General features: G+C 43.8%; 1 long non-coding RNA gene across 1 annotated transcript; it reads left to right on the forward strand.

Annotated features, from left to right (window-relative positions):
• The first annotated feature begins 2400 nt into the window (after nucleotides 1-2400).
• On the forward strand, nucleotides 2401-8981 carry LOC135983456 (uncharacterized). The gene is made up of 2 exons (XR_010601159.1): nucleotides 2401-2541; nucleotides 8350-8981. It is a non-coding gene; the product is annotated as an uncharacterized LOC135983456 (long non-coding RNA).
• Nucleotides 8982-13042: the final 4061 nt, after the last annotated feature.

Genomic DNA, 13042 nt, shown 5'->3' on the forward strand with positions numbered 1-13042 from the left:
TATAATCTACCGAAGGTGGTAATTTTAGTCAGAATTGATGACAGTAATCCTGGGTTTGGGAGTGATTTGGACTCCTATTAACTGGAATAATGGAGTTGGAAACAGTTTTTTCAGCACCCACAGCCAGCCAATCAGTGGAACAACACCGTGTCTAAATTAATTGTGCTTCTCTCTTTAATCAAGGTAAGGGGCGGGTGGAGTGGAGGTGTGTGGGTGCCTGCTTCTTTGCTTAGTCAAGGTAAAGGTGGGTGGGGTGAATGGTGACACCAGAATATTGAGAGAACCCTTTGTTGTTTGATTGGGCTAGCCTTCAATTTTGGACCAGGTGCAGTAACGGGGATCCATGTTTGGAGCAAGGAACAAAGACCATGAAAATTCCCAATAAGTTTTAACATACACAATATTCTTTTGATGGTCTAATCAGAAGTGATTTCTAACATTTTGTTACAAACGTTGAGTAATCTGTGTGTACTGTAGTAAAGAGTTACAAACACAGGAATATGCACAAAAAATGCATAGGTATTGTTTTAAAAGAATGTCCAAAAAAGGTTTAATGTTGTTCTAAACAGTGTCTGATAGTAAAATGTTTGTAGATATCAATCTCTGCATCTGTGTTACAAGACTATAATCCATCAAACTTTACAAGATAAAAATTAGGTAGCAAAACTTTTTTTCAAGTTTGGTTTCAACTAGTAATGTTAAGTGCTTGCACAACACACAGGCCATTTTACAAATAGCAAGGAAGGATTTTCATCTACAACTAATTCAATTTTATTCCTAAAATAGACCCTGCTTCTCTGGCTTCAGGGGCTTTTTAGGGGTAGAAGATAGTAGTGTGGTTGGGTAATTTAAAAATGTGCGTTGGACTATCTAAGGCAATACTAGTTTGGGTTTTTTTGTTTTTTTCCCCGCACATGGCTACATTTTTGGGAGGCAGTGGCAAATAGTTCATAGTAAACTTCTATTAGCAACTTTCTACAGGAACTGATCATCGTAGTTGCATAAATGTGGCATTTTGTTTTTGAAAGGGGAGACAAACAACTTAGTCTAGTGTTATCTAAGCAAATTTTATCTGTATTTTAATACAGAATGCATGGCGTCTGAGCATCTCCACTAAAGAAGGTACCGTATATACTCGTTCATAAGCCGAATATTTTTGGTAAAAAAGTGACGCATCTGAGAGCAGGGTCGGCTTATAAACGGGTCTACACCAAAATTTGATGATTTTAAACTCTATGGAATCATTGAATATCTAATACAGGGATCGGCAACCTTTGGCACGCTGGCCACCGCTTCCTGCCGCCCCCATTGGCCTGGAGCGGTGAACCGCAGCCACTGGGAGCCGCGATCAGCTGAACCTGCGGACACGGCAGGTAAAGAAACTGGCCCGGCCCGCCAGGGTGCTTACCCTGGCAGGCAGCAAGCCAAAGGTTGCCGATCCCTGATCTAAAACATTGTAGTTTTTGTTTACTTGGTGTGTCTGCAGGCATGGAGTCTCTCAGCTCCCTGTGGCCGCGGTTCGCCGTTCCCAGCCAATGGGAGCTGCGGGAAGTGCCACTTGCAACTCCCATTGGCTGGGAACGGCGAACCGCGGCCACAGGGAGCTGAGGAGCCGCAACTCCCATTGGCTGGGAACGGCGAACCGCGGCCACAGGGAGCTGAGGGGCTCCATGCCTGCAGACACTCCCAAGTAAACAAAACGTTCCAACCTGCCAGCGGCTTACCCTGACAGGCCGGGAGCCAAAGTTTTCCAACTGGTGGAACTAGTTTTCCAAATATAGGGTGGGTTTATGAAAGTGTCATACAGTTTTTGCTATTTTTACTTATCCATTTTGGGGGGTTGGCTTATAAACGAACGGGCTAATGAATGAGTATATACAGTATATATTCCTCTTTTTCTCCCCCTCCCCCCCCCCATTCCTCGCTCCCCATTCGGTGGGAAGTGGTATCTATTTTGTTCCATGTGGGTGTGGTTTTTTGTTTGTTTGTTTTTGTTTTTTGAGGCTGGCTCAGGATGAAGCATGTATTGCACTTCATCTTTAACTAGTTTTGCCATTAGAACAAGAATGCCATTTGAGGCCAGGTTATTTAATTGTATTCTGTATTGGTCTGTTTGTTATCTAGAAACACAAATCAGCATTGTCACCCAGTGTATATACTGTGTATGAGAAACCGGAGATCCATTGAGCAGCTTCGTCGGAGTATTGGATCCCCTGAGTAGATGCTGACTCTTGTTACCAAAAAGAGGTTTCTCACAGTTGTGCTTACATAGCTCTGGTGGTGAACAATTAGGAATTCCTATAATCAAATTGAATAAATCTTAATTATAGAAGCTATTAAAATAAATTCACTTCTTGGAATAGCTTTTAAAAATATAATTGGCACATCTTATTCTTAAAGCTCCTCACTTCACTGATTCAGCAGCTCCCATTGTGGAATCTGAGGATATTGCAAGCAGGAAGTCAACCTTGGGAAACCAACACTGTCTGTCTGCTACCACAAGAACCTGCATCATGCCACCAAGCCTGCAAGCAAGTTGAGGTAAGAGGAGAAAAACTTTTCTGGGGCCCCACACTGCAACCATTTGTAATTGCCAGGGAGTTTCAGGGAGGGCTTTAGTGTCTGTGCCCTATGCATCATGCTCATTTCATAGCCCAGTTATTCTTTCACTCCCTGTATTCCAACTAACAGTCACATAGTCAGCAAAGAGAGGGGGAGGAACTTTAGTTATGCTTGTGTGTGGGTTAGGACTCTGGTTCCCAAAGCTTGCAGGTCTTTGGGCTCAAAATAGTTTTAAAAAAGCCCCGGCTAATTTGCAAAAGCTTTCTACCATTTTCACTGTTTGCCTCAGGAACATCAGCAAATTCATATGGTGTAGGGGGAACCCCACTGTTAGTCACAATAATTGCTCTGTTTGCCTCATGCTCAGAGGAGGAACTTCACACCAGCATTCTTTCCCTTTAGAGAGCCCTTCTGCCTGAAAGAAAAGACACAGAGGGCTTGTCTACACTTACTGGGGGATCAATGAGCAGCAATCGATGCATCGGTGGTTGATTTAGTGGGTCTAGTGAAGTCACTAAATCGACTGCAGATTGCTCTCCTGTCTCCTGTACTCCACCGGTTTGAGAAGAGTACGTGAGTCAACGGGAGAGTGTCTCCCGTCAACATCATGTAGTGTGGACCCCAAGCTACGTTGATTTGAGTTACGTGAATAGTGTAGCTTGGATCGAATTTCCCTTGTAGTGTAGACAACGCCTGACAAATCTGTTTTCCACCCCCTTCAATCCTAACATGGTGAATGTGGTTTTATAACAGAACAATGACAAAGAGCTATTTATTTCTCCCTGCCAGGGCCCCTCTTCAACCACCTAGTTTTGACCTAGCTTATTCTGTCCCAATAAGTTGTGGTCCCTGAGGATGCTGTGTTCTATGTGTTAGAGTGGTCATACAAGCAGTCTGTTGGTGATACTGCTTCTTCCCAGTGGACATTGGCCCCAGTCTGTCCTGGACTTTCTCCCCAGCCCCACAGCAGTCAAATCTTTAAGGGAGACAACCATATCAGGGCTTGAATCCAAGCTACCCCTTAGGAATTACTCTTACAAGGAGCCTAAATGTATGTGATCCTCTAGTGATGCTGTGTGTAGTGTAAGACTTTTTGAAAGGTGACTCTGCCTAAAGTGGGGGCAAATCCAAACATCAAGAAACATAGCTTTCAAAGGACTAGCCATCTAGAAAAGGAAGCTACATCAGTCCCTAAAATTGTGGATTCTAGCTCGGGTGCAAGTGCTCCTGCAATTCCTGGAAAAACAGGATACTTTAATAATCCTGAATTTTTGTTGTTTTTAAAGAGAGCCAATCCCTCCCCCTTTTTTCCTTCCCAAGGGGATTAATCTAATGGGTCAAGTCCCTCAGTTTTGAAAGGGCATGTGAATAACATTCCTTGTTTGGGACTGGATGGCCAGGGGGAGAGAACAGTCTGGTAGGTATTTTAGTTTATTAGAAAAAGTTTCTCTTCCTCCTGATTGGACAACTTTATCTTTCTGGGAATAGTTTTCTAGCACAGTTCTTAGTCTCCTCAGCTATGGCAGTGTGCCTGGGTTAAGTCTCCATTACCTCAATTATGCCAAAAGGGGGGGATGGCAGCACACTTGAGAGGGGCCAAAAGACAAGAGGGATGTCACATATATTTCCAAAACGTGCTATGAAGGTGAATAGCCCATTGGTACTGGCCTGACTGAGCAGCAGTTCCCATTTGGAGAAAATAAAATTAAGGTAAGGAAGCTTATTTTGACCTCTCTCTTCCTTAAGTGGTGTCTAATAATAGATATGAACTCTTTAGGTCTTCAAACACACTATGAAGCTTACTTGTGGATGTTCTCTATCAGTCTTCCTCAGGTGGAAACTTACAGGCAGCTTTCTCAGTGGCAAATTACTAGATATTTCCTGTATAGGTCACTAGAGAGAGTATTTTTTTTTTTTAAGGTGGTGAGATTATAGGGTAGTCCACTTGGTCTAGGTAGAGGCTTATCATAGAACTTTTGGGAGTGCTATATAATTGAGGTATTGCACCCCATATATGGAGAGTAATATCTTGTATAATATCTGAGAAAGGGACTAAAAACCCCCTTAAAACATGACTCAGTTTCAAACTTAGTCAGTCTTGTTCCTAGTAGGGCTGTCAAGGAATTAAAAAAAAAATCATGATTAATTGCATTGTTAAAGAATAACAATACCAGTTATTTAAATAATTTTGGATGTTTTCTACATTTTCAAATATATTGATGAGAGAGAAGTTTGTGAGACAAGCTTTTGAGCTTACAGAGAAAGAGCTCTGTGTAAGCTCAAAAGGTGGTCTCTCTCACCAACAGAAGTTGGTCCAATAAGATATTACCCCACCCACCTTGTCTCTCAGGATATTGGAGACCGACATGGCTACAAGAATACTGCTTACAACAATGTAAAATTAGGCATTTGATCCCTCAAAAATTGATGTTCCATACCTTTTGCTGTTAGTTATGGATACATTAATATAGTTTAGTGCCTTACTGCAAAATATGTCATCTCTTCTAGACAAGGACCACATCTTTGTTCTGTAAAGTGGCATATATGTTTATTATATTGTTATGCTGGAAGATGTTGACAGTCATCAAGCAGGTCTTCGATCTAGAGACAATCACAGACCTGGTTAAATCCCATGGGTGTGCTACACACCCTTCTTTCAGGCTAAATGGAAGGAGCAATTAAGCCCCATTATGTAGAGAGAGAGCTGGAAACAAGGCCTGATCAGAAGTTAAGCTGTGGGCACTGTCACAGTGGCCTTTTAAGGGGAGTCAGAAGGGAATGAACCAACCCAGGGTCCACACAGCAGCGAGTCTCAGAGCCCAGGTTAACTGACTTGGGCTCATGCTATGAGGCTAATAGTGGCAGTGTAGACATTCCCGCTTGGGCAGGAGCTCAGGCTCTGTGACCATGTGGGAACGTCTACAGTGCTATTTTTAGCCCCATAGTGCAAGCTAGAGTCAGTTGTTCTGGGTTCAGACTCACTGCTGTGCCTAGGTGGCGGGTATAATAGGCCAGCTCTTTCTCTGTAAGCTCAAAAGCTTGTCTCACAAACTTCTTTCATCGACAGAAGTTGGTCCAATAAGATATTATCCCACCCACCTTGTGTCTCTCATAATTTGACTTTGAGACTGAAGTCTTAGCTAATCTACTTACAAATCACACCACCTGAATTTCTAGGTGCTGAAGACAGTGTGAATCATGAATATTTCTTAAAATTCCATTCACAGATGATGCATTCTGTCCTAGGTTGTGATTAGCCCCTCACAGGTGCTAAAGTGGGGGAAGAGAGGGCACAAGAAGTCTCTCCATTTCCCTCTAACCGGTTGCGGCTCTTGTACTCCCTAGTACTGGCCAAACAAGGAGGTTCTCGTGCTGGGGGATGGGTCCATAAATTCAGTAGTGATGGGATCTTCAGTCTTTATGCTGTAAGAGGCAGGTGTTTTGGTTGGCTGGGCTAGCTCACCAGATAACTCCTCACAGAATTTTCTCTGCCTCCAAAGGCGCAGCAGACTTAAGAGTCAAGTCCTCTGTGCATCACCTGGTTAATTTTGTGACTTTTTTTTGGAGTTTTTTGTAACTCAGCACTCCTCTTTTGCGTGGGGGTTACTGGTTTTTTAAGGTCTGTTAAAATTACCTCACAGAGCTCTGCGCAATTGTGAGGGCTTAAATCAAGTGATCCTCTCCAATTAGCCCTGATAATGGCTGAGAAAGTATAAAAAAAGGGGAAGGGCAGGTCTGTACCCTGTGCTCAACACTCTTGGCCCAATGCATCAAAGGAGAAAAATGTTCCTTTCGCTCCCTCAACCTTGGTCCTATCACAGCTAGAATGTAGGCCGTAGCACAGCCAAAAGTTGCAGCCTGCCCCCTAGGACTGCACCTTGGCAGCTGCCAGCAAACAAGGGACCCAGTAAGTCAAGCTGCTCAAGGAAGAGTGGGAGAACAGGGTGCCATCCATAGCCACTGATGCAGACCAGGCCCCCATTGCTGGGTATTGCATCCCAGGAAGGTGCATGAAAGAGGCTCCAATCAACAGAACCAGCTTGTGGTAAAACACCAGGGCCCTAGTCACCTTCCTTCCTCCCTTCCATCTGCCAAAGCATCATGATGGGGCAATACGTGTGTTTTTTAGGACCCCCTCTCTTCCTGCCAGCCGGTATGCTGTGGCCAGGACACCCCCTCAGTTTCTTAGGAGTCCCAAACTGTTGGCGGCACAGAGAAATCAGTTTCCTGCCTCTGCCCCTTCCTCCTTTTGTAGCGAGGTCACGGCAGCCATTTTGGTGTCAGGAGCTCATGTGCTGCAGCCAGGAAGCTATTTTAGAACACACTTCTGGCCTTTTCAGCAGCCATCTTAGAGCCCCCTGAGCGGAAGAGCATAGATGTTCCTCTCCTGACTCTTAGGCTGCCTCCTTCCGCTTGTCATCCCTCTAAGCGGAGTAAAGGTCACAAACGGAGACGTTCTCCTATAGCACAGGGCAGGGGTGTGCAGAAATAAAAATGACCCCTTTGGGGGAGCACATTCTGTACTCCCCTGGGGTCTGAGGAGCTCACTCCCCCTCTGGGGCCCCATTGGGGCACTTGTGCTTCTCCCTCCTACCTACCCCTGCCATGGGGTACTCTGCTCCCCCCACCACCTTCCCCTCAACTGATCCCTTCTTTGTCTGCCCCACACCCAGAGGCTCTGCTCACTGCCCCACTACTATTGGTTAGGATGATTGTCTGTCTCTCTCTCATGTCAGCTGCTGATTGGTGGAGGCAGAGAAGGGGTGGGGTGGGTGAGCTCCAGAAAACACTGGCTCCTGGAGGAAGGGATTTGGCTGCCCAGCACTGCAGCTAACAGGTCATGCTTAAGGGTGCACTGTGAGCAGACCTCTGGTATGAAAATTGGGGGACAGGTGTCCCTCACTCCAGGGTTGAAGGAGCTGTCAGCTCCCCTCCAGGGCCTGAGGAGCTCACTCTCCCCCTGCAGCCCCAGGGCTGGAGGAGTTCTGTGCCTCTGCTGATTGGGGGAGGAGGGCTGTGCCCCAGCTTGTCTCTGCCCCTGCCCACAGGGTTAGGGGACAGAAAGCTTCTAGGTCCTCCTCTTGATGGGCATTGGCTTTATTAACAAAAACATGTATGGATTTAAAAAAAAAAATCACCTCAAGCATTTTCCCCAGGCTTGGCTCTCCTAAAACTCCTGCAAAAATCTCACCTAGAGACTAAGCCACTCCCATCTCCCTTGCATACCATTGAGGCTTCCTGCCTCTATATCTAGAAGAATGAGGTGTGTGTTTACCAAACATGTTAGCTAACACTTGTTAAGTGGTGTGATTAACACATAGTGTAGACAAAGTGTTTAACTTATTTGGTTAACATGTGTTAGCTAATGTTTACTAAATACACCACCCCTTTTTAGAATCTAGACAGGACCCAATGAGTCATCAGGACCCACTTAACTCTTTCCCAGCATTATCGATGCTTGCTAGTGGGGGGCAAATAATGCCACGCTGTCACAAGCCACTGTCCAGCCCTTTAACAAAAAGGCATTCTGTAAAGCAGTACAGATTAAGGCCCTGAGGCTAAGGATCTAAAATGTCAAAATGTGTGAATTTCAGTTTCATGAGACTGCAGTCTTACTACATGCAGTTTATCAAGCATTTTCTTATTGGAGGATTACATTTCAATATTCAGTGTCTCATAAACAATTTGCAATCCCACAGCCAGCCTTCTCTCCACTTCCCTGTGTCAATGTTAGCAATTGCTCAACTGAAAAAGTAATATTAAAGTCACAGTGCCCTTTGAAAACAGGACCCCGGCTTTCCATGACGCCCGATCTCAAAAGCTGGAGAAATATACCCCTCTGGCCGACACCCTGATAGCTACGGGCGACAAGGTCCAAACTCACGCACTGATCGTTGGAGCCATGGGCGCATGAGTACTGAGAGAATGTGGAGTTGGTCAACGCTACGCTCGGCTGATGCAGCAACTCATGGTGTTGGACGCCATCAGGTGGTCGAGGGACATCTCCATAGAACACATCACCGGACATTGGCAATATCAGGAGGAATGAGCTGGCATGCCAATGAGAAGCGCAGTTGGGAAAGTAACTCAAATACTTTCCTGACGGACTGTTTTCTCTAAATGGAAAACCTATCCTAAATTCTCAATTACTGAGGGACAATTTTCACTCATTGATATATTTTGCTTTCTGCTACAAACTCTCTGTATAACTTTTTTCATGAGTAATGTACCTGAATGCATGGATGCTAAATATCTAAACTGTTGATTATGCACTATGTATCTTATGACTTTAAAACAAACTTTGTATTTGTGGATAATCTAAGCACTATATGCAGATGTACAGACACTCTTTTCTCAACTGATGTATTATATAATTTTTTTAACATTAGCTTTAATAAAATGAATGATTCTCAGGTTCAGAGATGACTCTGGACTCCTCAGTCACTGCAGAGGGGCTGATCTCTGCTGGCAGGGATCTTCTTCAGGCAGGAATCAGGCTGCTTTGGTCCCAGGATTTCCCCTCACCACAAAGGGGTGCAGGGCTCAAGGTATACTAAAATCCAAACTGTAGTCTCCTAGCCCAGTGTCCGGACACACACACAGAGCAGGCAGCAGCCCTGGACTAGCAGCCAGAGCAGAGCTGACCATGTGGTGACTGGTCTCCTTGAGGAAGCTGGAGGGCTAACTCAGCCTGGCTGGGGAAGTTTCCCAGCAAAACTCTACAAACTGGGAATCACCAGTGGAAAAGGAAAAACCCAGCTGAGGGATCTTGTTTTCAGGTCCCTAGAGGCCAGTTCTCAGGGGGAACTCTGCAAGCAGGCCTGGGACTTACTAACTCCCTACACACCCAGTCCTGCCCTTGCCCTGGTTGGCTCCACACTGACTCCAAAATGGCTTCTCCCCTTTCCTGAACTCTCTGGGAGGAACAGACTCTGAGTTTGCCTTGGCTCCCCCTCCCTGAGCTGCCAGCAGACAGAGCCCCAGGAATCTAGGTAATCTCCTTGGGGGCTACACTATATAAGTGTAGTTAAATTTATTTAGTCAGCTTGAGGCTTGCCATATAGATACTATCTAGAAATTGTTAATCCCCTTTTTTGCCACACTTTCTAGGTAAAGAAAAGACCATGGGCACATGCCAGGAAGTGTCCAATTCTTAGGACTGGCCCAGTTGCATAAATTAATATTTAATGTGTCACCAGGATTGCCCAGAACCCCTTTTGTGCTAGGTGCTGTACAAATATATAGTAAGAGCCAATCCTTGCCCTGAAGAGGTTACAAACTGATCCCCTGACTGCTAGTAAGGCTTTTTGTAGTTGTCCCCTAACTGCTTTCCCTTTGGCTGTTGTGCATTTCTGTTTCTTAAACACTAGATTGTTTAACTGCAACTGTATTTGGGATTAAACTGTTATTGCTGAGGGAAACAAGTGCTCCCTGAACTCTCTGGGACAGTCCGTGCTGGCACAGTGAGCTCTTTGACCCTAGGGGTGATGGGCACAATGATGTGCTCATGAGTTTGTTTTAGGCCTATTCAATAGAGTTAACTTTAAAGGGGGAAAGTGGAGGGGGAGAATTAATGTATAAAATTTGGCCTTACGTGGAAGTGTTTAATGGAGCTTAGAACTAAAGAACTGTCACTTGCTTCAGTTCACCCATATTTTGTTTTCTATTCTTGGAGAATTTAAATAGTATCTGCATACCTATAATATTTCTGGCTAATGTGTCCCTCAATTATTTGGCCACTCTGACATTCTAGTGCAGATTTATGTTTAGATGTAACATTGTGCATTGTCCTGAACTTAAGAACAGACAAGTTTTCCAAACGGGCTTGGGGAGATTAGGTTGGCTACTTATGGAGAACTCGCCATCTCCACTTCTGGTCCCAAACTAGATTGAAATAAGATGACTTTGCAATACTAGTTCACCAAACTTAACTGTGTGATATACTGATGTGAAACTTAGTATGGGATAGAATGGGAAACTTAAAACCCATCTACTTAGTGTTCATACCCCAGCCCTTGCATATGGCACAATACCACCATGGCAGTAAGTGCTGACCTATGCATGGTTATAAATATTTCTTAGAGGAGGCTATGTACTATGTTGAAAACCAGTCTTGTACTAGTTGTACTATCCTCAATCCTTTTTACTATAAAAGGAATCCCTTCCTGGTTCTGCCCAGTCTGTTACCTTACTTGTATTAGGTGAACACCACTTTTGTATTAAGTGTACACTACTTTTATTTTCATGCATATGTATGAATTTATCTTGTATTTTCAACATGAGCTGTACAAAATACCTGTAAGAGTACAATCTTAAAGATGAGATGATAATGGCTATAGAGCAGTAGTGAATCCATATTTTGATGAAATCTGGTGAGTAGACTTCAGACAGTATAGGACTTCCCACAGCTCACCTCAAATGCTTTGGGAAAAATAGTACTTTAGGGTTCTATCAGTGTTATGTACAATTTCCAAATTAAACTGGTTTAAAAGAGAGACAAAATCTGTTGAGGTCTCTGGTCAGACCTGTCTTAGTCCCACCACCACTTTAAGTTATTGTCTTTGTCCCTTGCATTAATTGTAGATTGCTGCTGCTGTATTCCATCAAAACAATAGTAGTATCAAGGAACTGTTCTCTAGGGGTTGGAGGAGAGGACAGGGAGGGGATTCCTGGCTTTTATTTCTACTGCTGTTTGACTGCAGTGGGATCTTGACACAGAAGTGAAATAGTCTCTGCTTCTCCCCTTCCCACTGTAAAACAGGGATAATTACCTACCTATAAGCCTGGGGTATGATGTGAAGTCTTTTAGAGCAGCTTTCATCTAAGGCTAGCAGTATACCCAAAAACCCAATTTGAGAGATTTTACTGAGATAGAGAAACTTTTGAAGAAATGTTAGAAAGTACTGCCTCAACACCTGTGTTCTCATCTAAAAGCTGCCTTTGCAAGGAATAAGGTCTGACATTTGTATTTCCTTTTAAAAAGTATCCCAACAATAAGTCATAAGACATTAAATGTTCCACTGTATTTTGCTAAGTAAGTAAAAATGGGAGTTGAGAGCACACCCATGTCTATAACAATGTTCTGAGGGGGCCTGCTTGGTCTTTTTGATGTCCACCACTGGGTCTTGCTATCTGCACATTATGTTAAATGGGTGAAAGAAAGGAAATAATTCCAACAGTTGCCTTCCCATGCAATAAGAGCATAGAGTTTCCTTTTAATTCAGTTTCCTGTTCAGGGCTGTACTCCAAACTCATGCTTAAATTGTTCCATTTCTTTCTAAATAAAGAGGGTAGGTGATGTGCTAATGCTACTTATCTCCTCTGTAAAGCACTTTGAGAGCTACAGCTGAAACTCTATATAAGAGGTAGGTTGTGGTATTTGCTTTAGTGGCTAAAACCTAGTTTAAATGGAATTTCTCTGTCCTCCCTCTCACCCATTTTGTTACACAAGGCTGCAAGGGAAAGCTAATAAAAATAGAAGAGATAGCTGAACATGGTCCCTCCAACAATTCCAGGAAATGTTTAGGTTTTTTTTAAACATAATTTGAGAGCAATGAGCTATATTCTGATATAGACCCTGAATTGACTTGCTGTTAACTGCTGGTGCATGTCTCCTCCATCTCAGCTGGATAAAGGCATACAGCATGCTATAGCTGAGATGTGGGCCCAATAGTCTAATAATCCTGATTTACTGCTTGGTATTTGAACATCTTACAGGAAAATGAAATAATCTGAGACACAAACAAACACTGTGAATCCCAATGAGAGGATTTAAGCTGTTGCCTAACTTGCTTTAATAGTTAGAAATAGCACAAATGTTTGTCAAATAACTGCCATTGTTGTAACCCTGATAGTCCCATGATATTTGAGATAAGATATTACCTCAGCCACCTTGTATTGGACAAATTTCAGCTGGTGAGAGACAAGCTTTTGAACTTCCACAGAACTGAAGAAAAGCTGTGCAAGTTTGAAAACAGCTCTCACCAACAGAAATTGGTACAATAAAAAGGTATTACCTCACCCACCTTGTCTGTCAGTTAACTGGCATGCAAGATGAATTGGCAACTGGCTTACAGCCTCTTCTGTGGAGCTCACTTACAATATTGGAGCACAGTAGTAGCAGTATTAAACTTTGGGGGGGGAGGGTTGAGTTTTATTTCAGTTTTTATTCCTAGCGGACTTTGCAAGTGTATGGTTTGAGCAGAGTGGTGTGCTGTCCCTTCAAAGTGTGGCTATATAGAACCCCTTCTACAGTCACAACCCTCCTTCCTCTGGGAAAGAAGTTCTCCTGCTCTTAGGAGGCTGCATGAACTCATTCCATGCCTCTTGCTTCCTCCCTGAAGTTCTTCCAAGGTGCCACTGCTGTGATAACTGAAGCAGTATGGCAGCCTGGGCAGTGGTTGCAAGATCATGGCTGGTTCCTAGAACAGTAAAGGAAAAGAAGGAGCAATTCTAGTCAAACTGGTTGCTAACTGTTCCT

The sequence above is a fragment of the Chrysemys picta genome, chromosome 4, assembly GCF_011386835.1.
Source record: "Chrysemys picta bellii isolate R12L10 chromosome 4, ASM1138683v2, whole genome shotgun sequence".
NCBI lineage: Eukaryota > Metazoa > Chordata > Testudines > Emydidae > Chrysemys > Chrysemys picta.